At 52.4% G+C, this 25,408-nt stretch overlaps 1 long non-coding RNA gene across 6 annotated transcripts in view; it reads left to right on the forward strand.

Moving 5' to 3' along the window:
* LOC109455113 (uncharacterized) overlaps positions 1 to 25,408 on the forward strand; it is a 69,468-nt gene that overhangs the window by 31,468 nt on the left and 12,592 nt on the right. For 2 of the 6 annotated variants that reach the window (XR_016018359.1, XR_016018358.1), the window contains exons 4-5: positions 13,720 to 13,807; positions 17,135 to 17,200. This is a non-coding gene — a long non-coding RNA (uncharacterized LOC109455113). The remainder of the gene's footprint in view (positions 1 to 13,719; positions 13,808 to 17,134; positions 17,201 to 25,408) is intronic. The other 4 variants (XR_016018360.1, XR_016018357.1, XR_012497580.2 and 1 more) reach the window with 2 other exon arrangements.

Genomic DNA, 25,408 nt, shown 5'->3' on the forward strand with positions numbered 1-25,408 from the left:
GGCTTAGAGCAGTTCCCTGACATGCAGGAGCTATGATTTGGTCCCAGGTTGTCTGCTCACGGAGGAGACCTGCCTACTGTCCTGGGCCATTCAACCTCTCCTCCAGGGTCGAGTCTCAGCCTTGGAGATGCTAGAGCAAGTTTTGGGGCCCTTGAGTAAGGGGCTACACCCTTCCCTTCCAGAGTCCTGAAGGTACCCTCTGTGGGAATATGATTTTATTCCCTGAGTGGAGAGGTGTCACTTTCTCTCCCTGAGCCACTGGAATAGCTTAGGAATTATAGTGGGAGATTCCTGTAGTATTTAGCAGGATTTTTAAAATAAAAAGCAATTAGGCAGGGCCCTGCCTTTACACGGACTGTCCCCCTGACACAGGTGAGCCACCAATTACGAGGCTGGCCCTGTGGAGGTCTCTGCACTATGCCTGCCACCTGCTTCTCCAACCACACCCACAGCCTGGTTAGAGATGTAGCTGCCATCTCCCTGACTCTCCCCTCGCCTCCAGCTCACTGGGTGCAAACAGGATATGGCGCAGTTCTCACCAGTTTACGTATTTATTCACTTGTTTACTGGTTGCTTCTCTACTGAAATCCAACTCGGCCCCCTTTTCACCTCTTCTTCTCAAAAAGTTACGCCAGCAGAGGAGGCTGGACAGTTGTTATGGCTTCAGGAAGGTCCAAAACACAATTTAAACACAAAAGGAAAAACACAGTGCAACAATAATATTGAAGAACACTGTGGGAAAGAACTGCCCGTAAAACAGCTTTTATGGTGGCCAGTTCCCTTCCAGGGTGGGCAGACTATTAAATAGGTGTCGCCAGAGTGAATGTACCATTTTGCCGTCTGCTCTGTTCCCTCATTGTCCTATCGTAAGCATTTTCCTTGTTGCAACACGGTAAATTATGGTGTCTCTACCAGTAGACTTCTTGACAGTCAAGGAAAAGTGATTGTTACAAAGACCAGATATTTCCTGGAATGCAGTGATGAGGCAGCACCCTTTCTCATTCTGTGGTTTGTAAACATTGCAAACTGGCTCCCAGGCCTCACATGGCCCCTGGCACTCCCTGCCTGAGAGCAGGGGAAGGTACAGTTTATCTCCAATGGGGCTGGGCCAGGTGGTCTAGAAATGTCAACCATGGGCATAGTGTGTGCCCTACCCCAGACCCAAGGAAAGGGCCTGTGCCCAGCCCTTCCTCACCGTTAATTGTAGGGTTGCTACTGTTTCCAGTTTTTATCTCTGAGCTGTCACTGTCCTGGACCCTAAGGGCCTGGGTGGCAGGAGTCTCAATCCCTAGGACTCTGCCACTTTCTTCCTAGAGTGTAGTTAGCCTAGAGCAGGGGTGTCCAAACTTTTTTCAACGTTTTTCACCAAGGGCCATATGCGGTAAAATACACAAACAGCCGGGCCACTCACTCGGGGTGAAGTACGTATTGCCTCACCTGGTTTATTTCAGTAAACTAAATATATTTTTGGAATTTGCTGCGGGCCAATTAAAACTGGATCACAGGCTGCAGTTTGGACACCCTGGCCTAGAAGGTAGGGACGATGTGGTGGTGACAGTAGGAGGAAACACAGTGTCACATAAGCACTTTGAGACCCTTAGACTGGGGTTTGGATCCCCGGTCCCTCACTGACCAGCTTGCTGTCATGCTCTGGCCCTTGACCTGCACATACATCATCATATCTGATCCCCATAACTGCCTGGAGATGATGGAATCATCATCATCATCATCATTTTGTGTCTGAAGATGAAGTAACTGAGGCTCAGGTTAGCTAAGTAGCTGCTTCAAATATGATACAGTGAGTGAGAATCAGAGAAACCTGCTTCTGAATCCCGCCGCTACCACCTGCTGTCTGACCTTGGCAACCTGTCTGAGGGTCCATGTCCTCACAGGCCCTGCAAATGCTGATAGATTCCAACCGCTCATCCCTCCCCCCCCCCCCCCCCCCCCCCCCCGCTCCCCGTGCGGTGAGCAAATAAGTGCTTCGCGAAGCAGCTGTTCAGACTCTGGGCAGGGAGCACTCTGCTGGCCTGAGTCACTGGGAGCACCTTGTCTGAGGTGGGCCTACCCTGGTGGTCAGCGTGCGCCTCTGATGGCTCCTCCCTCACCCTCCACTTCCGTTCCTCCTCCAGTCCAGTCGCACCATCGCTGTGAAGAACAAGCCCACCTTCCTGCCTCCCTCCCTCCTCTGGCCACTGTCCTCGCAGCTTCAGCAGACACCCGCCCACATCGCATTGCCCTCCACACATCTCCGCTGTGGATCTCAGCTGACGGTCTGCCCTCAGCCCTTCATTGCTGAGCGAGCCGTCCCGGAGGCCGCCATACCTGAGGCCTCGACAGGAAGGTCCCCAGGAAAAAGAGGATGGAGCCAAGATACCGTGTATCCCTGAAAATAAGACCGAGCCGGACCTTATATTAATTTTTGCTCCAAAAGACACATTAGAGCTGATGGTCCGGCTCGGTCTTATTTTCAGGGAAACACGGTAGGTGGGGGTAATGGCAGCGTGAGGGTGAGGAGGGGCAGATGGAGGGTGATTAAGACACAGAATTCCCGGGGCTTCACAGGAGATTGGGGGCAGGCAATGAGGGTGAGAGAGGAGCCTGTGAGGATCCCCCAAAGCTCGGTCTTGAGCCCCCAGAGGACTAGGGTTGGGTGAAGATGCTGAATTTGATTTCAGACACATTGCAGAAAGGAACAGAAGGGGCAGGTACCTAATTACCAAAGCTCGAGAAAGGTCTGGACTGAAGAGAGAGCCTGAGCCCCCTCTGCTAAGTGATGCCCGGAAGTGGGGGAGTGGGGAGGAAGTGGAGTTGGGGTGGAAGGAGGGGAGGAGACTCGCCTCATCTGGAAAACACTCTTGGGTCCTTTGTTCTCCTCTTTGGCCCCTCAGGTCACTGCAGCTCCCTCCTGCTGGCATAGATGGGACAGTAGGGTCCTTAATGACCATCCAGTCGGGGCTCCTCACCTCAGGACCTTCTTCGGTCAGAGAGCTCCTTAGCCTGTTTACCCATCAAAGGCAAACGATTTGGTTTTTGGCAACTGCCCATGTGCTTTTCTGCTTGCCAAGGCAGCCAGAGCTTTGAGAGGCCTGTCCAGATGTGAGCCCGAAGCCGCCCTTCCCCAAAGTCCAGGCTGAGCCTCTGTGAAGGGAGGCAGCGGCTCCTGGGGCCTGAGACGCAGGCGAGGTCTGCTTCTCCTGTCAGGAGGCAGGAGGCAGGAAGCTTGGGGACTCCTAACCCTGCTGGCAGACCTGGGGGTGGGAGCATCGGCCCCAGGAAGGTGACTTTTCTTCAGGCAAGAAAGGGGAACTTGGGGAGGGTGGGGGTGGGAAGAAGCAGAGAAGCCCTGGAAAAATGCTCACCTGAGCTGGCTCTCTGAGTTGCCTGAGCGCCTTGTCAAACCTCGGCCCCTGACCCTTCAGGACATCAGTTTGCTGCTCTGCAGAATTCACATATTAAATATTCTTTGAGTGACTTCCAGCTGACAGGCATACCTTAGCTGTTGGGCACATCCCAGGTAAGAGAACCCTGCCCTCTTAGCGCTCAGAGTCCAGTGAAAACAGGCATACGACTGCTTGCCCTGCTCGCTGGAATCCCCTGCGATCTTGTCCTGCTGCCTCATTGTACAGAGACGCAAACCTGGAGGGAAGTGGACTGGCCCAGGCTCACATAGCAAGTCCCTGAAGCCAGGCATCCTGGGTGCTCCCCTGCAGGGCTCCCGTTACCCCGGGCTGCTCATCGCAGTTAGAGGAGACGGAAACGCCTCTGTATCGGGCTTGTTAACCTTGTAAATGGAGGGAAAAGGTATGTTTGAAAGTCCTGGCAGGAGCCTGGCAAGGGGCTGTTGGCCTCTCGTCTAGGGTCCCTGCCCCTTCCCATCTCTGACAGTGTGGGTCAGGTCAGGCCTGGAGGTGATGGAGGCACGGTAGGTGGGGGGATGGGGTACTGCCTTTCAGCTCTGAGGGCCTCTGCTAGGAGCGGTAAAGGGAGGCTCAGACACCCGGGCTGCGTCCCGTCCATCCCGGGGCTGGGGCTGAGCGGGGCTGGGGCTGAGCCCGGGTGTCTTTCAGGCCCTAGCGGAACCTCACAGGCCAGGTCCTGGGAAACCTGTGACAGCGCTGAGAGCCGATCTCATAGGTTCTGTTATTAGTGAGACCATTAGCAGCACTTTTTTCCTACAATTGCATTTTTACAGCCCACAGGTCGTCTGGATAGAATTTTCCCTATTAAATCCGATGTTTTGGGAAAAAAGAGAGGGAGAGAAAGAAAAAAAAAAAAGGACTCATAATCATAACCATAAATCCTAAGTCACGTTCCTGTAAGCGGATGGCTTCCTGGCTCGCTGTTCGGAGGCAATGTGTGGGAAAGCTTGCTATAATGAGGTGACAGGGGAGGCTAGGTCTTCCCAGGGGGTGTCCTCCAGCAGCCTGATATTTCACACAGCCTTGCTTCTGGAGGACTTCCGCCTCCGGGAGGGGCAGAGCATTTATTGGCAGGCCAGGGAAGGCAGGGAAGGCCCACCAGGCAAAGCAAAGCAGGAGAGAAGAGTGATGTTCATTGCCCCAAACCCCTCATGACTCCATGTAGAGGTGCAGCACGGTCCAGCACCCCCCAAGCCGAGGTTCTGCAGGGTTCTCACCCTTGTCCTGTGGATACCGAGGAAGCCTGGTGTTCCCATGGCCCATCACGCCTGCTTACGAGCCAGCATCCTTTATGGATGAGAGAACTTACATGGGCATGCGTGGGGGCTTCCAGGCTCTGCCAGCGGCACGTCTGTGATGCAACCAGCTCTCCTCTGAGCGTAAATAAATCGACTGCAGAAGGACTTAGGGAAACTCAAAAAGGAGAATTTGAAAGAAGGCTCTGGATAAACATAAAATATAAAGTGCTTTAGCACTTGAAAGAGGGAAGGGAGGAGAGGGATACTTAAATGTTTATGAGCAAGTGGCAGCTCCTACTACACAGACTTAAGGGAAAGGAAATGAGCACAGAGAGGTTCAGGGTCTTGCCCCAGGCCACACAGCAGCCCCACCTCCAAAGGCTCCTCTTCAAGCAGTCAGGGCTCATTCATCCTAGCAGCTTATTGGCAAGTTGTACTGAGCACTGCTGGGGACCAGGCCTTGACCTCGGGCCCGGCAACATAGAGGAAGAAGATAGACCCCTGCCCTCAGAAGTTCGTGGGACAGCGAGGGAGAAAGGCACAATAGCAATTTTGATGCCAGGTAAAGAGAAAGCCATGGTTTATTTTAGGAAACCCAAGTAATGGAAAGATGCCAGGAAAGAACCAGCAGATACCGGTTCTAATATCAACGCCTCCGTTACCAGCTGTGCAGCTTTAAACACGTCACTTTTCCTCTCTGAGCTTCTGGGCTGCAGTTTCCTTCTCTGGAAATGGGACAACCTGGGGCTGACTTGAGGATTGCAAACTATGTATTTGTTTCAGGAGGGTCCCCATAGGGAAGAGCTCACTCAAATTGGGTAACTTGAGGAGAGTTTGATACAGAGACTTTACAGAGATCTGGGTGGGATGTAAGGAAACCTCAAGGGACAGTGCCATGCCCTAGGTGACAGGGATCCCAGTTACCAGCCCCAGGCCTGTGTGGGAAGGGCCACCTGGCAGGAGCTGAGACCCTCAGTGCAGGGACGCAGCGGCCTCCCTTTACCTCCCTTTACCATCCCAATGTTGGTCCCAGGCCTTCAGCATCCTGCTGCCCGGAAGACTGTGTGTCTCCCCTCCAGTGGGAGAGAAGCGGTGGCAGCCCAGGCCAACAATCAGCCTATGGGGGAGTCAGCATAGCTTCACGCTCTTGACCGCAGCCTCCCAGAAGGCAAGCTGCCGATGCAAAACCAAACACCCCAAGCTCTCACCACCAAGACCTGAAATTATCTTTTTCTATGCTGCATCTCTCTACCCCCTTTCTCTTCTTTCTGCTGTCCCTTTACCTCCCTTTCCACCTCCCGCCTCCTCCTTTCTCTCTTCTTTCTCTAGCCTCTCCCCGTTCCCCCACTTCTGACCTTCCTTCACAGAACCAGTCTCCAGTCAGCGTCGTCCTCACTTTGGACTTAATATTTGTGGCTTTGGCCCAAGGGAGGAGGGTTTGCGGTTAGTTGTTTAGGTTTTAGAGGCCCAGTCGCCCTGGGGGTGGGGTCACACAGAGGTTCTCAAGGGCTCCCTGGGTGGAGAGGCTTAGCGTTCTCTTTGCACCCAGAGTGATTGGCCAGCATCAGAGTCTGCCTGCCTGACAGCCTGGCCATCCAGGGGTGGTGGTCAGCTCTGGAAATGCAGCGGCTATTCCGTGTGTGCTGGGAAAGTGGGAGGCCTAGAGCAGAGGCACCATTTCAGGTGACCAATGATGAAGGACAAAGAAGGATGGAACAAACTCAGTGGAACCTAGTGTGTGCTAGGCACGGGGCATGGGCTTTCACATATTTTATCTAATTCTCAAGTTGGCCCTACATGGTGCTCCCCATTTTATAAATATTCTCCCCCTTGGACAGATGAGGAGAGCACTAGGGAGGGCTGGCTAAGGGCTCCTGTCTGTAACAGGTCCTGTGAGGAAGAGGGAACAGGTATAATACAAGTCAACAATTTTATGAGTCGGGCATCGACCGTGTGCCAGGCCCCGGGCTGTGATGAGACGGGCTGGTCTTGTCTCATACAATTCCAGAGAAGACAGCTGGAGGTCAGATCCCTGGGATGTCTGGGACTGGAGATGACTTAGGCACCTTCCGGAAGCTCAACCCCCCACACCCCCGCACAGATGGGCAACTGAGGCCCAGAGGGAAGAAGTGGCTTCCCCAAGCCCCACGAGTCTTCTTACTCTGCCTCGCGACATTGCATCTCCAGGATGTTTGTTCCGCTTCCAGGCTCCCCTGTTTTGAAGTTGATTTTTATTCCCTCGCTTAAACAATTAAGCTTTAATATGCCAAAAACAGATCATTATCCTCCTAAGGTTTAAAAAGTAAGATTACTATTTGTAACATAAGCAATTAGCTGCCTTCTGGTGTGTCCTTACTTCCCTCTTCCCCAAAGGACTGAGCTTTGGGGTGGGGGGGCTGCAGAAGGCCCAGCAGTTAGGAGTGCTGGGTGGAAGCTGTTGCTTCAGAGCAGGCAATGGGGTTGCTGGAATCTTGGGAGCTGCAAATGCTCCAGGAAGGGAGGGCAGGAGGCTGAGGTTGGTTGTGGGGGGTCATGCAGATGTGGAAAATTCCTAGTCAGGGATGCTGGCATGGTTCTGACAGACCTGGAACATTCCTCTCCACACTGCTCCCTGAGCCATCTTACTGCCCTGGTGAAATAAAAATGACCACCCACCTCCAGGGATGGTGAGTGTGTGGGTCAGCTGCAGCAACCTAGGAGCTCTTCCTACAGAGGACTTCTAAGGGGTCCACGTGCGCTCTGCATTTGAATGGGGGCGTTTGGATTTTTTTCATTGTTCTGGAAGGAGGGTCCATAGATTTCATCAGATTATTTTTTAATGGCAGAAAGAAGGAAGACTGATTTGTTTTTCGTTTCTTTTGTTATGACATATACCTACATAAGATGTATATTTATATACATAAATACATATATAAAGTGTATGTGTATAATGTAAAGAATAATGGAACAAATGCTTGAGTACCAATCCTCCCAATTGAGAAACAGGACCCTGGTTGCCTTCCCTGATTGTTTCTCCCTCCTCCCCCAAGGTTTTCAAATCCCGATTTTTAAAAAATGACTATTCACTTTCTTCATAGTTTTCCCACCGATGAACCAATTCCTAAACAACGTATTATTTAGTTGCGCTTGTTTTTGAACGTTTAATGGACTGGTACTGTTTAAGTATTCGGACTTGGATCCCAAGCACCATAGGACATTGTTTTGAGATCCATCCCTGTCGACTGTGAATCTGAGGTTTGTTCCTTTCCTCTGCTCTGCAGTCTTGCTTTACACAGCTCAACCACAGCTCACTGGTTCCGGACATCGGGGCTGTTTCCAGGGTTTGACTTTTATGCACAATATTCTGTGGACCTTCTTTTATCCATGTGGAAGAGTTTCTCTGAGGAAAATAACTGGGAGGGAGATTGTTGGGTGATGGCGTGTGTGTACATTCAGCTGTACCGGACAGTGCCAAACCATTTTCCAGTGTGTTTCTACCAATTTACACTCCCATCGGCAGTGGATGACATTTCCAGTGTCACCACAGCTCACCAGTGTGGATATTTTCAGGCGTTCCCACTTCTGCCAGTCTGGTGTGGGTGTGGATTGGTGCTGTTACTAAATTTGCATTTCTTTGATGATTAGCAAGATTGAGCATTTTTTAATGTTTATTGGCCATTAGGGCTTCCTTTCTGTAAAGTGCAGTTCAAGTCTAATAGCCATTCTTCTATTGAATTGTATATTATTTTATTGGTTGATTCACATAGGGTCTTTGTTTGTTTTGTTTTAATATATTCTAGACAGCAATTCTTTGTAGTTATATGAGTTGCAAATATCTTCTTTTCTTTGAACTTGGATTTATCGCGGTTTCAAAGGGTCCACGACCCCAGGAATAATTGGCAACCGCTTACATTAGAGGTTCCATAAACAGGAAGCCCAAGAGCCAGAAAACCCCAAACTTCTGTTAAGCGCAATGATATTGCAGCAAATGGAACCAGAAATCAAGAATGTCACATTAAAAGTCAAGATTCGTCGCTTCTTTTGAAATACCAGACTGTCTGTCCCTGCAGCTCCTGCATCGTGGGGCTGCCAGCTGGAGACACGGCGGGCGCTCGCCTTCACCCCAGGCCCTGCTGCTTCCCAGACACCGAGGGTCCCTTGCCACTTACCATCCTTGGACTGCACTGATGTTTCCTTCCACTCACCTGTTTTGTTGTGTGTGTCACCTCTAGGCATTTGCGTGTTGTTAGCACCCCATCCCTCTGCACCCCATCATGTATGCAGAGCGCTGTCTACTCCCGTGCTTGTCATAATTTCTGTTGTCACATGGATGCTTCTGGTAGGGCTACCACTAAGAGCTGGTCTCAGTCACTAAGTCCTAAGCCAGAGGAAATTTCACCAGCTTTTCTGAGTGGGTTAGATCAAGGCCTGTGAGGACCTGACTCCTGAAGGTGCACAGAATTGAGCCCCTGAAAGCACCTCTTCCGTGGCAAGTGCTCAGAGAGGCCATCGTTTGTTTGGCAGCACCGGTGGTGACCAGTCAAGCTTTGAGGCATCTTCAGAAAGAGCTCGTCATCCCTTTTGATCTCCAGAAGGAGAGGAGAGAGCTAGAGTCAGAGATATTTGGTTTCCTGTTTATCTGGGAATACTTCAATTTGCATCTCATTTACATCCGTTAGTGTGCTGAATCTTAAGGTCCAAACTCTGGGTGTCTGAGATAAAAAAAAAAAAAAAGATACAACCTGCTACAACTGGATTCACACCTGACACGTGAGGTTTGACAGGCCTGAAGCCAAGAGGCTCTTTTAGGCAGCTCATTTCTTGAGCACTTACTATGTACCAGCTGCTATGGTAGGAACTCCATGTATAGTGTCTTATTTTAGCATTTAACACCATTCCACGTGGCGTAGCGACTCATTCTGCATTTTCAGATGCAGAAATGGGAACTTGCCCAGGTTACCTAGCATGGAAAGGTAACATAGTGGTTACCCACTCAGGCACTGGAGTTGGACAGGTCTGCCTGAGGATCCCAGCGCTGACCCTTGTCATCTGGGGGGACCTGGACAAATTATTAGGTTGGTGCAAAAGTAATTGCGATTTCAAAGGTTAGAAATAATTGCAAAAACCGCAACTACTTTTTTACCAAGGTAATACTTGCAGTTTCAGAGCTTCAGCCTTCCCATTGATAAAATGGGAATAATAGCAGGGTAATCTGTTAAAGTTTGTGTAAGGATACACCGAACCTTGTGGTAAAACACTTAGCGCCAGGCTCCCACAGAACTGAGATGAGAGGGAGTGAGGGTTAAAAGTCAGTCTCATCCTTGCTTCCCTGGGGCCAACCATGCGTCCCACTACTGCTCTCTTTCCCCATTAGCCACAAGCACAAAATATCAGCTTCCTGCCCTAACCTGCCAGGTGCCAACCCCTTCTCCTCACCCCCCCTCCCCCATCAGAGTCCCATTGCCCTAACAGGGACACGCAGATGGCTGTGGGCTGGGCGGGCTGGTGTGTTTTCATCGCACGGGGATGCCACTTGTGGGAGGCCTTGTGGTGGAGGTATTTTCCCCTGCTGTTAGTCACTGCCTGTCCTCATGGGAGAAAAGCTGGGCGGAGTCAGCGTTCCAGCTTCTCCCGGTATTTTCTGGTATTTTTTCCTTCCTCTCTTTCCGAGCTGTTGTGCCATCAGCCTGAGGCCATTAGTGAGGAGGTGGCTGAGGTGCCCATATTCCTATAAATAGAGTGGATAGGACCTGCTGGATGGGGCTGTGAGGATGCAGAACTTCCTGAGTTGTTCCAGATGAATCTAGAAACTGGTCACAGTAAAGCCTTTTCCTGTCTTTCTCCTCTGCTCCCTGGCAGGCTGGGTTGCTTTCCGTTCCCTGAACCGCCTCTCCCAGGAGAGAGTGGAGATGAACAGGGCCTTTGGGAATCAGGCCTCCTGGGTCTCAGCCCTTGTTCTGTCATTCACTAGCTGTGTGTCCTTGGAGAAGTGATTGAACTTCTCTGTGCTTATTCTTATCCATGAAATGCACATCACAGGAATAAATAGCAGGTGGTTGTGTGCATTTAATGGATCCATGGGTAACACTTAGAACAGGGTCCTGAGTGGAGTGAGCCCATGTTGGCTGAGACCGTTGTAGAGTGCAGTGTTGTGCAAGAAGCATGGGCTGTAACCTGGGTTCAAATCCCAGTCCCTCCACTGAGTCACCTTGTGACCTTTGGTGACCCTCTGAGCCTCATTGGAGCCTCGTCTGGGTTGCCTACCCTGAAGGGTGGTTACAGAAACTGCTTCATGGCTGTGTGACCTGTGCAGTCCCACAGGGCCCCATGCTCAGAAGGGTCCCGATGCTCTCCTGTGGCCATCTTGAAATCTCTGTACTTTTGGAACCAACACTAATACCTTCCTCGTCATTTAGCACTGGGTCCTGCGATCATGTTGCGTGTTTCTCTCTCCCATCTTGTACCTCTGCCTGTGTACAGGCCCGTTAGGAGCCACCCATGTGCAGAATTTGGGGGGCTCCTTCTGGCTTTCCCTCCCCAGCAGTGGCTGGATCCTCCCTGGGTTTACCAGGCTCTGGGACCCCAGGGCACAGGGGGGATTGCCCGCCATGGGTAGCCCCTGTCCCTGTTCTCAGGAGAAACTTTTTGGCTTGGAATTCTGACCTTGGAGTGGGTTGATTTAGGCTATTTGCTGCTGTGGAACTGACCATATATTTTTCTGTGTATTAGGTGATTTCAAGGGAAAAGAACGACAATTTTAATAGCAACAATTAAAACCATAAAAATCCCGTAACTGGTGCCTTAGTCCTGCTTTACACCTGGGTTTATAGGACAGTCAGGGGTCACCCAGCTCACTGCTGCCTCCCAGCACTGGGTTAGAGGAGCTGTGTAGAGGGGAAGGGGGAGCGGAGAGAGTGGGAAGGGGGGCTCATCAGAGTGTGTCCTCCCTACAGCAGCTCTTCAGATCTACACATTTTGCATAATAGCTGGTCTTCATCTTTACACTGGAATATAGTCTTTAATGATAATTATTAATTGTTTCGTAGCCAGTTCATTCTCATGGTTGAAAATCCAAAAGGCACAAAGGGATATAGAGTGAAAAGACTCCCTCTATGCTTGTTCTCCCTCCTGGAGGCAACCAATGTTCTCAGTTTTCCCTGTGCTTCCCAGGGATAGTTTCTTCACATTCCAGAAGAAATTGTGATTAGATTATATATTTGTATATTTCCCCCCTTCTGATACAAATGGCCGCATACAATGCCCACTGGCTGTGCCTGGCTTTTTCACGGTGTGTCTTGGAGACAGACCCTTATCCAACCATATTGAGTTTCTTTGTTCCTTTACATGGCTGCACAGTAGTCTGTTTAGAGAGGCCCCCTAATGTATTTAACCAGCCCCCTATTGATGCGTGCGCAGGTTGTTTTCCGTTCTTTAGAGGCGCGAGTCTAACACATTCTATTCTCCCTCACCCTGCTGTTGAAGTGCTTACTTAAAGGGACAACGATGCCAGTTCCCTTGCAAGCTCTGCCTAGTCATTCCGCTTTCCTTACCCACCATCAGTCACAGCTCCATGTGATTTCCAGATACGCTTCTTGAAGATACAGGCCCTCTTCTCTTCCCCATTCTTCTCTTGTACCCTCCCTTCCCTTCTTCCAGAAACCTCCAGGAATCCCCTTTGACTCCTCCCTCAACTCCCACATCCAGAACACATCTTACTCCCACAGCCCACCCCTGCCCACCTCTCTCCCTCCTCACTTCCGCCTTCTTAGGCTGACGCTCCACCCTGTTGGGCGTGGACCATGGGAGTACCTCCCCTCCTGTTGATGGACACCCCATCAAGCCCCTCCTCTCACTACAGCCCTTCCATGGCCACCTGGTGCTCAGTCGCTAGAACCCCAGATCGTCACCCTGCCCAGCCCCATCTCCTGCCATCGCCCCCCCACTTATTATTCTATAACCACTCACGGAGCTCCTTCCTGTATCTGAGCATTTGCATACACTGTGCCTTCTGCCTTGAGCGCCGTCCCCACCCCAGACACCCTCTTTCACCCACTTAATGCGAGTCTCGGCTTAAATGGCACGTCCTTGGGAGGCCTGCCCTGACCTCCCATCTGAAAGCAGCCGTCCACCCATGGCTCTAGCACCTGCCTCGTTCGTTTCCTTACATCATTCATTACTATGTGTGATTACGTATTTACTTATGTGTGTGTTTGTTTAACGTCTGTTTTTCCCACTAGATTATAAGCTGCCTGAGGGAAAGGTGTATATCTTCTTTGCTACCATGTCTCTTGGTCTTAGTATGGGGCCTGATCAGCCTTTGTCAAATGAATGAATGTTTTTGAGCCCTTGTTCGTAGCCGGGCGTTGTGCTCAGTGCTGGGCATGCAAAGTACGGTAGGCCCTCCCGAAGGGCCCAAATGGATGCCGGAGGGATGTGCACCTTCCTGGTAATATGACCCAACGAGAAAGAGCTAACTGGGCCACAGGAAGTCTAAAAGGATGAGGGGCATTTCGCCAGAGAGGAAGATGGGTAAGGCAATTGCAGGAGGAATGAGCAAAGGCCGAGAGACATTAGTGTCACAGCCTGTTTAGGGAAAGGGTGTAAACCCAGTGAAACTGAAACACAGGCGTGTGGTGAGACAGGAAGCGATGAGCTGGGACATTTCACTGAGGTCCTACTGTGATGGGTCAGAGTGTTGGAATATTTTTGCTGTTTTCTATTTCTTTGTATCCCTAACCCTTTTCTCACGCTGGGCATAGGGAGGAAGGTCAGTGAAAAATACTCGATGTAAACTATGACATTAGATGTTACCTCTGTTTTACAGAGGTAAAACCAGTGGTCCTAGATTCATAGGCGACTTCCACCTTCTTATTCGCTTTTGTGATATGTATTGGAAGTTCCTCGTATTCGTGGGGGAAGCTAAGCTGCTGTAATAAAGAGGACCCCCCTCCTCAAATCCGGTACCATAAAGAACAAAGAAAGTTCCTTCCCTTTTTTGTAATAATTCTGGGTAAGTAAATCTCCTCACTCAGTCATCTGGAGACTCAGATTCCTTCCATCTTATTGCCACCATTCTCTAGGATGTTGCGGACATCTTCATGGGGAAAGCTGGATCTCATCTATGTCCTGGTCGTAGACAGGAGCGGAGGGGAAGAGAGCAAGGAAGAGGTAAGCCCATTGTCTCAACGGCTCTGTCTTGAAGGACACATCACTTCTGGGGATATCCTATTGGCAAGAATTTGACCTAGTTGTCCAGAAGGGCAGAAAGTGTAGTTTAACTGGGCCGGCTAGGTGCCCACCTACAATTCCACTACGCGGAGGAAAACAAGAATAGAGTCTGGCGGACGAGTGACAGAGGAACCTGCTGCAGCAGGCTCCAGGTCAGCAGCAGCAGGTAGCTGGAGGCTTAGCTGGTGGGTGACTCCAGGTGCCTTGGGCTTTCAGCACCACGAGCTTTGTCCCTGCTCCACGCTGCCAGGATGAGGCTGTTGGAATTCCCCAGACCTCCGTCTGCCCCTTTCTCTGAAAGATGCTCTCAGTGGTTGGGCCCCTCCTCAGCCCCTCTCCCGCCTTTCCTTCCTGGCTGGGGATGACTCTGAGCCAGACCTGCATCTTGGCCCTGCTGCTCAGTAAAACGTCTTGGTCAGCAAATAAGCATTGGGGTCCGTATCCTAACAGCCCGTCGGGACTATGTAATAGGAGAAACTCTTTTAAGTACTTGAGAAGTACCTTTAAGATACAGAAATGAGTCGCTAATTGTAAATCGTTATTATCCGGTGAGTAATACAGGCCCCTGCTATGGATTGATTGTTTGTGTCCCCCCAAATTCATATGTTGAATCCTAACCCTGTGGTGATGGCATTCGGAGGTGGGGGGCTGTGGGAGGTGATTGGGTCATGAGGGCAAAGCCCTCATAAACGGGACTAGAGCCCTTATCAATGAGGCCTGAGATCCCTTGCCCCTTCCCCCATGGGACGTTGGAGCTAGAAGGCACAGCCTAGGAACCAGGAAAGGGACTTCACTAGACACTGAATCTGCCAGCACCTTGCCCCTGGGCCCCACAGTCCCAGAACTGTGAGAGATAAACTTCCGTCGTTTATCAGCTATCCAGGCTGAGGTGTTCAGTTACACCTAGCTGCCAGATCAGACTTTAAAAAAACAGCCCCCAAAGACTCTTCTTGCCAATATTGCAATAGCCCAATAGGGGTCGCTATATGCACCTGACAGTAATATTAATCAAACCACATTTTCAAGTTCTGTAATAGAAATCCAAATTGTACTTTTATTACAAATAGTACATAACCCCATTCATATTAAAATTACTCGTAGCTAGTATTTATTGAGCACTTACTATGTCAGGCACAATATAGCACTTTATACAGTGCAGCCTCTCACTTAATCCTTACCACTCCCGAGTGGAATGCTGTCATTAGCCCCATTTTCAGATGCAGAGGCTGAGGCTTAGAGGTATCAGGTGACTTGACGAAGGCCACACAGTTAGTATAGAGCAAAGCTAGGGTTTGATCCCAACCCTGCCTGACTCCAGAACCTTAGAGGCTCCTTGCCTAAGCCCCGTGGACATAACTTTGCCTGAGGACCTTCTTGGTCCTCACAGCACTGCTGGTTTGTCTCTACCCCATTTCAGTTGAAAAGATAGAGGCACAGAGGTCAAGTACACACAGCTCAGGACTCCTGCTCCTGCAGAAAACAGGGGCCATTCCCGCCCTTGGGGAAAGGCTCTCATGTGGGTGAGCAGGCTTCTCAGACCCTTGGAACACCCTACCTTGCCAGGGAGGGAGACACTGGCCACTCTCCTCCCTGAAGAAAGCCAGCAGGGCCCTGCCACCCCACAGAGATGCCAGCAAATGCCTCTCCCCTCCCGCTCTCTCCACATCCACAGCCTCCTGCTTTGTCATTCTCACCTCCTCTTGCCGGTCCAGGGCTGAGGACCTCTTCCTCATCCCCTGCCCCTTCCACTCCTCGCCTTTCTCTTCCTCTCCATCCTTTTAAAGCGGCACCCCACCCCATCCCCGATCTTTCTGAAATGTTAGCAAACCTGATAATGTCACTTTCTGCCCAGAAACCTTTCATGTTCTCATTACCTGCTGAGAAAAGCTGCGACCTGGCACCTGAGGCTCTGCATAGCCTGGCTTTGCCTCCCTTCCAGGCTTTTGCCAATCACCTCCTCTGCCACCCCTATTCCCCAGCACAACGGGTGCTGCCCCAGCTGCAAATAAAAAGGGATGGGGTACAAGGACAGCCTGCCGTTAAATAAACTTGGAAGATCCTGTATTCTCTGAGCTGTCCCAGAAATTAAGCCCATCTGCCTCGTTTTTGTTTGACCTGGAGCATCCTGCAGACCATCCCCTTTGAACAAGCCCCTATAGCCAGTGGGGCCCACGGCCTACCGTGCTCTTGCCCACCTCACACCCTTGCTGCTGCTGTCCCTCCCCACCTCACCCCCAGCCCAAACACCCTCTCTAACCCCCTCTCCCTGCTGAAACATTTCAAGGCCCAATTCAAAAGCCATGTTCCCTGTGAAACCTTCCTGATTTCACCCCCACTAAAGTGCGCCCTCAACTCTCACCATTAGACAGGGTCTCTCCCTGCCCTTGAACTGTAAAGCCTGCCAGGATGTGAGGTCCCATGTAATCTGTTCTTATCTCCATCCTGAACCGCGGGTTTCTCAAGGCAAGGAAAGGAATCTTAGCCTCCTCTTTATAACTCATGTAGGACCTGGCACATTATAGGTGTTCTGCAAACATTCCTTAAACAAGAGCTGAAAAAGGAGATGCAACCCATACAGGGCTAAGCCCCAGCTTCTTCAGACCAGCCCCGGCTCTGGTTCTCACGGCAACCACCGCTGAGGGCCAGCCTGGCTGTGAATCCCTCTGGGTGTGATGGATAGGCCAACAGGCTTCCCGAGCCCCTCGGAAGCAGGCAATGGGGACTCCATTTGCCACCGTGACAGGATCTGTACATACAGTCTTGGTGTCCCTTGGAGAAATATGTCATCTGTCATCTGTACACAGTGACAGACAAACCCAGGATAAGTCTTCCTCAATTATAGCAGGCTGCCTCCATCCTTTCCTGAGCTGGGAACTTTCTGAGTTTTTGTCAAGCACCAGAAGGAAGGTGCCATGGGGGCCACAGGCATGTGCCAGACTCGGGTCCTAAACCCTGGGGTTTGCGGGCCAGGCAGGCAGTGGGAATGAGAGAAATAGGGAGCGCAGAGTGCCAAGTTCACGGTCTGCTGGCAGAGCCCTTCCCTGCCTGGAGGGGGCGCCCTGCTCAGCGCCAGCCGGTGAAGCCCCGTAGGAAGTGGGAAAGCCAGATCTTCTGATTTATATATAAATCTCCTGGTTTGGGGGCGGGGGGGGGGCGGGGGAGACGGTTCAAAGACTTTTTAACATAGGTAAAAGCCACATATCAGTCATGGGTTAAATAAATAACGTCGGATATCAGGAGCACATATCCCCGTTTTGTTCTTACCAGCAGGTCCGAGTTGGGCGCAGGTGGCTCACGTTGGAGGTGAATGTTAGGTGTATACATCAGCCGCGGGTGAGTTCTATGGAAGGGGCTCATATTAAAGCCACATGGTGGGTACTGTTATGTTACATGAATATCTCAGGGTCATATGTCAGCTCACAGTTCATGTGTTGGTACAAGTATGCCCCTCTGAGTCGTCTGGTGCCAGCCCTTCCTCTGGCACCGTGCTCCCCTCTCACAGGGATGGCACTCTTTGCCTCTCAGGGCCTATCCAGGTGGCACCATGGAAGACCCCACCTTCAACCTCTAGGCTGTAAGGATGGGGCCAAAGCACATCCTCCTACAGGGTGTCAGGGTGAACCGCCTCTCAGTCAGGGGCCAGAGCACAGACTCCTGGGTCCCCGCCCACTGCAGGCCCCTCCCACACTCAGCAACCCCCCCTGTCCATTCAGCCCGCTGGCCACAGCCGTGCTCAGCCTCAGTCACAGTCCCTAGAGAAGATGCTTGACGTCTGCTCAGCGAGCCGGCGGGGAGGGGGTCGAGACAGGCCAGCTGCTATTACTAATGACACTTCACCAAGCTGGTAGGGTGCTGGGAAGGAGGTGGCTTGGGCGACTGCATGGGCTGGCTCTGTCATTCCTCACTGCCTCTCCCTGGGGCAGGGGCCTGGCTCAGCCTCCCCTGCTCCCAACCAGCCTAGGGGCTGAGTGGACTGGGTGATGTGTCCCCTAACCGAATCACCCCACGCCCAGCTCCACTCTTGGAAGAGTGGAGGAGAGAGCGTGCACCAAGCCTGCAAAATGAACCCCGTGGCGGGGGAGGGCCCTGGCTCATCCACGTAGGAGCTGTGTGATCCTGAGCAAATTGCTTAAATGCTCTGTGCCTCAGTTTACCTCTCCATAAAATAGGGATGGTGTTGTGATGGGGAGAAACACACAGGCCTATAGTAGGCTCAATAAATGTTCTCTTCTGTCCTTTCAGGGTTCCAACAGGCCAACACCACAGGCAGGGGAGGGGGCTGGAGTAAGTCGGGAAACTGCTTCTCTCTCCCTGTCTCTCTGTCTGTCTGTCCTTCCCTCCTCCCCCTCCCTTTTCTCAGAGCAACAGAATGTTTCCACCTCTCAAATGGACAGGGCACAGGTGAGCTGCATTGCTGACCTGCCTCTAAAAGGCAAACTCTCTTTGGCAGTTCCCTTCCACAGGTGCGTACACCACTCCCCTCCCTCCTCCCTCCCTCATCACCTTTGGGCTCAGACCTGAGCCTTTTTCTTAAGGACACGCAGGTGATCAGGACCTTTACCCTGAACCTACCACAGGCCAGGCTTCCAACTGCTACTCGAATAAAGACGACTAGAAAAAACCCAGGTCGACACGTCAGCGCTGCTCCTCCCAGCCGGGCACATGGGACGCATTCTGAGGCCTGTCTGAGCCTCACTTACCTGTAAGACCAGGGCTGCCAGGGGGGTCAAACAAAATGACACTCCTAATGCCCCTCCTTCAGGGCTCTTCTGTCCTTGTCCTCCACTGGCACTAATGCCTCGGTCCACTTCACGCAAAGGCAGAGGGACCCAGCTGGATGTCAGGCAAGAGCCTCAGAGCCTCCTGACTGACTCACTGGGACATCATGGCCTTTAACAGACCTGCTTCCTGTGGGGTGGCGGCCTCACGGCTGGTCCCCAGTGCCCTGCTCAGAATGAGTGTCTGGCCCTCATCCGATGTCTTTGACCTTGTCACCCTTCCAGCCCCCATGACCAAGCCTGGAAAATGACATGGTCTCACTGATTTTGTCACCCATACCCCATCCCCTGCCTGCCTGTCTTCTCCATGGGGACCTGCTGTGCACAGAGAAAGAGAAGCCAGAAGCCCGTTGTGGTGTTTGATCTCTGGCTTAACAACTTCAGCCATTTTTCTTAAAAGAATAAGAGAGATTCAGACAGAGACAGAGGGAAGGGGACAAAGAATGAGAAAGACAATGAGATAAAAAGAAAGGAAGATAGAAAGAGGGAGACAAAGCAAGGGAGGGAGGGAGGGTGAGAGAGAGAACAGACGGAGCAGGGAATACCTCTTAGAAGCCACCTCTGGCCTCCTCTGGGACTATCCCACCATTTCCAGCCCTGCCTCCAGCTGACTGGCAGCCTTGTGCAGCCACCATGTCCCCTCTGAGAGATCACGCCCTCCCTGTGGAGGTGACAGCCTCCCACCCAGCACGACAGGGCATCTGCTGAAGACTGAGGAGCTGGAATGTGCAGCCTTGTGGTGCAGAGGGTTGGCTGGCAGGGGACAAATGGGCTGCCAGTGGGGAGCCAAGAATCCCTGCTCCCTCACTCCTGGGTCTGAGCAGCCTTTCAGAGGCACCCCGGGGAGCAAGCCATGGAGCCCTCGCTGAGCATTAACTCGGCATTTATTTTCTGCTCTGCCTCTCCCCTCCTTTGTCTCCGGTCTTCGATTTCCTATCCGAGAACAGTTCCAGCCTGTGCCACGGCTGAAATCCCAGCCTCTGTAACCAGCGAAGGCTGTTTTGAGCCTGTGAGTCAGAGACCAGTGCTGGTTTTTATTAAAGGCAGAAGGGAAATAACCTGATTTTATAACAGCAAAGCACCTTCTTATAAGCCAAGGGTTCCATGGGACATCTAACTGCCTGAGATAATATTTTAAAACATGCACATACACACAATAGCCCCCAACCCTTTCCCAGCCGCTGGTGGGAATGTCAAACCTGCATGGGTTTCTTTTCTTTTCTTTTCCTGGCTAAATGTTTCTAGGTCACTTCCATCCTCCCCCACTGAGAGCTCCCATGCAGGAAACGCCATGAATTCCATTCCAGCCCCTGAGCCTCCACAATTAATGGGATCATTGGTAACCAACCAGGAAGGCTGCTGGGGGAGAGGGGTCTTATCTCTCTGTTCTCCAGGCAGAGAAACTTCCAGCAGATGAGAAGCTGAGCTCATCCAGGTCCTGAGGCTGCTTCTGCTGTCGACACTGACCCTGGCTCCCTGTAAGCCCCGCTGAGCTGGCGGTCCTGGGGCCTCTTTCTCTCTCTACCCCACCCCACTCTGGAGCTGTCTCTTTGTATAATTCTCTTCTCGTCGAGTCTATTAGTGTTCTCCAGCAGGCTCTGCCAAGTTCAGCTGCCTCTCCTTGTCTAGTTTATATTAGAATAGAAAGCTCTGGCATGTTTTCCCCTCACCTGAGGAAAGAGATGCTTCTCTTTTTCAAGACAGCCATAATCTTTGATGAAGACCAAGAAAGACTTCAATTATAATGAAATGCAGTCATTCGAGATGATATTGCCCAAGGGGGCCTCCAACTGCCTTGTGCAAACAGCTTGGCTTACCAGCAGAAAGGCAGCTGGCCACAGGGGCCCGCCCTCTATGCCTTTTGTTGGCCTGTTTGCAGCTTGACTCCTGCCTGTCCCGTCTTCCCTGCCTGGACGATTGCAGTAGTCAATCAGTACAGGAGTCTCTCAGCTGGTCTCCCTACTTCCTGTTTTCCGCCCCCTTCCGATTTGATTCCTCCTGCTCTGGTCACATCCCTTTCCTCCTCTCAGGCCTCAGTGGCTTCTAAATTCCCAGTTCAAATGCCCCTCCCTTCCTACACAAAGCCCTCCCAGCACCTTCCAGGTGGGATGGACTGTACCATCTATTTGACCCTCTATGACTATGTCTGTAGCCCAGTAAAAAACCCACTTCACCTGGGACTATCATTACTGGTATTCTTAACAGAAGAGGAAAAAAACAGCCCCTGTGAATAAAGGTCCAGGTACAGATGCAAAGCTACCTTGAAGTCACATAGACCTGAGTTCAAACCCTTGTGTGGGGACTATGGACTGTGGGGACAGAGCCAGGAATGCAGTTTCCAGGCTCTCGGCCTCACGTGGAAAGGTGCTGGCTCAGGTAGTAAACGGCCATCAACTGTGATTGGATGGCCATCAGCTGTGGCTAGTTGGCCATCAGCTGTAACCAGTGAGCCATTGGCCACTAATATAACGGCCGTGGCTACGCTAGCAGCAAATGGGGGCTAGCAAGAAGATGGTGGCTGAGCTAGCAAGCGCGGATTGCAGTTAGCAAGTGAAGTTTGTTGGCAGAGAAGCGGACGGCAGGTTGTGGATCGTGTGGCTCTTGCTTCCTGTGTCTCCAACCCAGCCACCGGCGAGAAATAGTGGTGTGACTCCCCTACCTATGGCTCCGTGGGTGTTCCTTTTTGGCCTCACCATGTCCTGCGTTCTTATGTGGGGAGCGGGACCAGAGACCCAGCATGACACCCTGCATGACAAATGGCGCAGCGAGCAGGGTACGGTGCCGGCCGAAGCTCCCTGAAGCGCGGTGGAGCAGTTTGTGTGTATGAACACTCAGTCTCAGGAAGACCAGGAGGAGCAGCTGCCGGAGAGCTGGACACCGTGGAGGGGTGGGAAGACGTGGACGGTTTCCCAACCAGCACAGGCCGGAGAAAGCGAAGGTAGTTGCATCACTGTGGGCTGGGAAGTGCTTGCTGAGGCCCTCACCCCCAGGTTGGGGAGGACTTGGAGCCCTCGCCCTGTGGAGAGGGCACACATTGTGAGGCTAACGCACAGCCCTGGCGAATGACTGTGGACTATGGGGAATGGGTTCCATCCCTGATTTGATGGACCACTTAACTGTTTGCTTGGGAACGTACCACCATGTAGTGGAACTGGCGGAATGTTTGCTTTTGTGTCTCGACCGGCTGCTGTCGAGAATATGTGAGAACCCTGGCTGTGCCCTGAAAGCCTGGCTGTGCCCAGAAGGACTAGTGGTGCCCTGAGAAACCCTGGCTGTGTCCGGGAAGACTGGTGTTACCCTAAGAAGCCCAGGAAGTCTGGCTGTGCCCAGAAGGACTAGTGGTACCCTGAGAAACCCTGGCTGTGTCCGGGGAGACTGGTGGTACCCTAAAAAGCCCAGGAAGCCTGGCTGTGCCCTGAGAAACCCTGGCTGTGTCCGGGGAGACTGGTGGTACCCTGAGAAGTCTGGCTGTACCCAGAAGGACTGGTAATGCCCTGAGAAACCCTGGCTGTGTCCGGGGAGACTGGTGGTACCCTAAGAAGCCTGGCTATGCCCAGAAGGACTAGTGGTGCCCTGAGAAACCCTGGCTGTGTCCGGGGAGACTGGTGGTACCCTAAGAAGTCTGGCTGTGCCCAGAAGGACTGGTGATGCCCTGAGAAACCCTGGCTGTGTCCGGGGAGATGGGTGGTACCCTAAGAAGTCTGGCTGTGCCCAGAAGGACTAGTGGTGTCCTGAGAAACCCTGGCTGTGTCCGGGGAGACTGGTGGTACCCTAAGAAGCCTGGCTGTGCCCAGAAAGACTGGTGGTGCCCTGGGAAACCCTGGCTGTGTCCGGGGAGACTGGTGGTACCCTAAGAAGTCTGGCTGTGCCCAGAAGGACTAGTGGTGCCCTGAGAAACCCTGGCTGTGTCCGGGGAGACTGGTGGTACCCTAAGAAGTCTGGCTGTGCCCAGAAAGACTAGTGGTGCCCTGAGAAACCCTGGCTGTGTCCGGGGAGACTGGTGGTACCCTAAGAAGCCTGGCTGTGCCCAGAAAGACTGGTGGTGCCCTGGGAAACCCTGGCTGTGTCCGGGGAGACTGGTGGTACCCTAAGAAGTCTGGCTGTGCCCAGAAGGACTGGTGGTGCCCTGGGAAACCCTGGCTGTGTCCGGGGAGACTGGTGGTACCCTAAGAAGTCTGGCTGTGCCCAGAAGGACTGGTGGTGCCCTGAGAAACCCTGGCTGTGTCCGGGGAGACTGGTGGTACCCTAAGAAGTCTGGCTGTGCCCAGAAGGACTAGTGGTGCCCTGAGAAACCCTGGCTGTGTCCGGGGAGACTGGTGGTACCCTAAGAAGCCTGGCTGTGCCCAGAAGGACTGGTGGTGCCCTGAGAAACCCTGGCTGTGTCCGGGGAGACTGGTGGTACCCTAAGAAGTCTGGCTGTGCCCAGAAGGACTGGTGGTGCCCTGAGAAACCCTGGCTGTGTCCGGGGAGACTGGTGGTACCCTAAGAAGTCTGGCTGTGCCCAGAAGGACTAGTGGTGCCCTGAGAAACCCTGGCTGTGTCCGGGGAGACTGGTGGTACCCTAAGAAGTCTGGCTGTGCCCAGAAGGACTGTTGGTACCCTGAGAAACCCTGGCTGTGCCCAGAGAGCCTGGCTGTGTCCAGGATATTGCATTCACCTCCAGGCTCCTCGCACAGGGCCCCTCGCGGAAGATGCTTGTCGCGTAGATTGTGAGGCGAGAGCCTGTAGGGATGGAGTGTGGGGACAGAGCCCCAGAAAGCAGTTTCCAGGCTCTCGGCCTCACATAGAAAGGTGCTGGCTCAGGTAGTAAATGGCCATCAACTGTGATTGGATGGCCATCAGCTGTGGCTAGTTGGCCGTTGTCAGCTGTAACCAGTGAGCCATTGGCCACTAGTATAACGGCCGTGGCTACGCTAGCAGAAAATGGGGGCTAGCAAGAAGATGGTGGCTGGGCTAGCAAGCGCGGATTGCAGTTAGCAAGTGAGGTTGGTTGGCAGAGAAGCGGACAGCGGGTTGCAGATAGTGTGGCTCCTGCTTCCTGTGTCTCCTACCCAGCCGCCAGCGAGACTGTAGTGGTCTGACTCCCCTACCTATGGCTCCGTGGGTGTTCCTTTTTGGCCTCACCATGTCCTGCGTTCTTACGTGGGGAGCGGGACCAGAGACCCCGCATGACACCTTGCATGATAATTCAGGACCTCATCTTTCTGTTGTCTCCGGCACACCCAGCGCAGGGAGTACCCATTGGGTCTGAGAGGGTGGGAAGGCATCAGGGAAAGCCAGGCTCTCTTACTTGCCCACACACAGGCTGGCAACCTCAGCACCAGCCTTCTAGTCAGGGTAGAGGAGCTCAAGAAAAGTGGGAGCTAATTGAGATTGTCAGGAACACAGGCTCGCTTTCCACTGTTGAGAACAGAAGGTAAAACACCCTGGAGTTAATTAACTTCCTGCAATATGGCTGATGCCACGGGTGTTACAGCTGCTTGGGGTCTCACTGTATCTTCCGGGAAAAGGAGATTGTGGTGGTCGAGAGAAAAACATTCTCAGACCGTCAGAACAACCCCTTCCTTCACTAGTCACACGCTCGTTCATTCATTCAGTCATCAACAAACGTGTGTGAAGTTCTAGGCTCCATGCTAAGAACAGCATAGCGGTGACCGAGAGGGCTTGCTGCCCCCATGGAGCTCAGAATCCTTCATTTGTTCCCTTGGCCTTTCAACCAGCACGTAGCAAGCAGCTCTCAAGTGAGCCCTTTCTGCTGCGTCCAATCGCATTGTTTATCTTCCCCAGCACGTGCCCTCTCCCTCTCCCAGACCTGCCGTCTCCTCTTGCCACAGAACCCCAGCACTTCCTGCCCCACCCCCACCCGCAGCTGAGGGCCTTGCTTTGGTTTACTTAGACTATTGAAGCAGTTGGATGAAACTTTCCAGAGCTCCTGCCTCCCCATGTCCCCACTTTCCAGGACGTGTGCCCGAGTCCCCTGCCTTCCCTCCTGTAACGGGATTGACTGTCCCTGAGTCTAGGGCCACCCAGCTCTGTGTTCCGGGTCCCAGCCACTCTGGCTCCCTGCAGCACGTCTTCCAGAGATTTCCTCTCTTGGATCGTTCCATCAGCACACAAACACGCTGTTATCTCTCCCTTCCTAGAAAATTCTAAAACATCTCTGGAGCCCACTGTGATCTCCAGTACGACTGCATTTCCCTCTGCCCAGCTAGAGCAAAGCACCTATTAAAGTTCTCTGTGAGGGGTCTCCAGGTCCTCTCCCCCCACTTCTTTACATCCCGCTCCAGTCAGCTTCCGTCCCCACCACTCCAGTGAAACTGCTGTCCCCAGAGACGCTCAGTCACTCCTCTGCCCATCTTCCTTGTCCCAGCAGCAGCATTTGATACAATTGATCACTTGCCGTGTGGTTCCCAAGGCCTCGCTTCCCTGGGTTTCTTCCCACCTCACTGGTCACGCCTCCCGGCCTCCTGTGTTGGTTCCCCTCTTCAATCTCTTAATGTTGGGGTGTCCTCTGCAAAAGTCATTCCTTGGGCCTCTTTATAGTCATTCCACACGTGATTTTAAATCGTGTCTCTATGCTGACAACTCCCGCATTTTTATCTCCAGCTCAGACCTTGCCCCAAACCCGACTCAAATATCAAACGACCCAACCAGCCTGTCTTTTTAATTGACACCTCACACCCCACATGTCCAAAACTCAATTCCTAATCTTTCCCATAATTCTACCCCACCAGCAGCCTTCTCCAACTCGGTTACTGACAAC

The sequence above is a fragment of the Rhinolophus sinicus genome, chromosome 14 (assembly GCF_057876585.1).
Source record: "Rhinolophus sinicus isolate RSI-liver-muscle chromosome 14, RSI-T2T, whole genome shotgun sequence".
In the NCBI taxonomy this organism is placed as follows: Eukaryota; Metazoa; Chordata; class Mammalia; order Chiroptera; family Rhinolophidae; genus Rhinolophus; species Rhinolophus sinicus.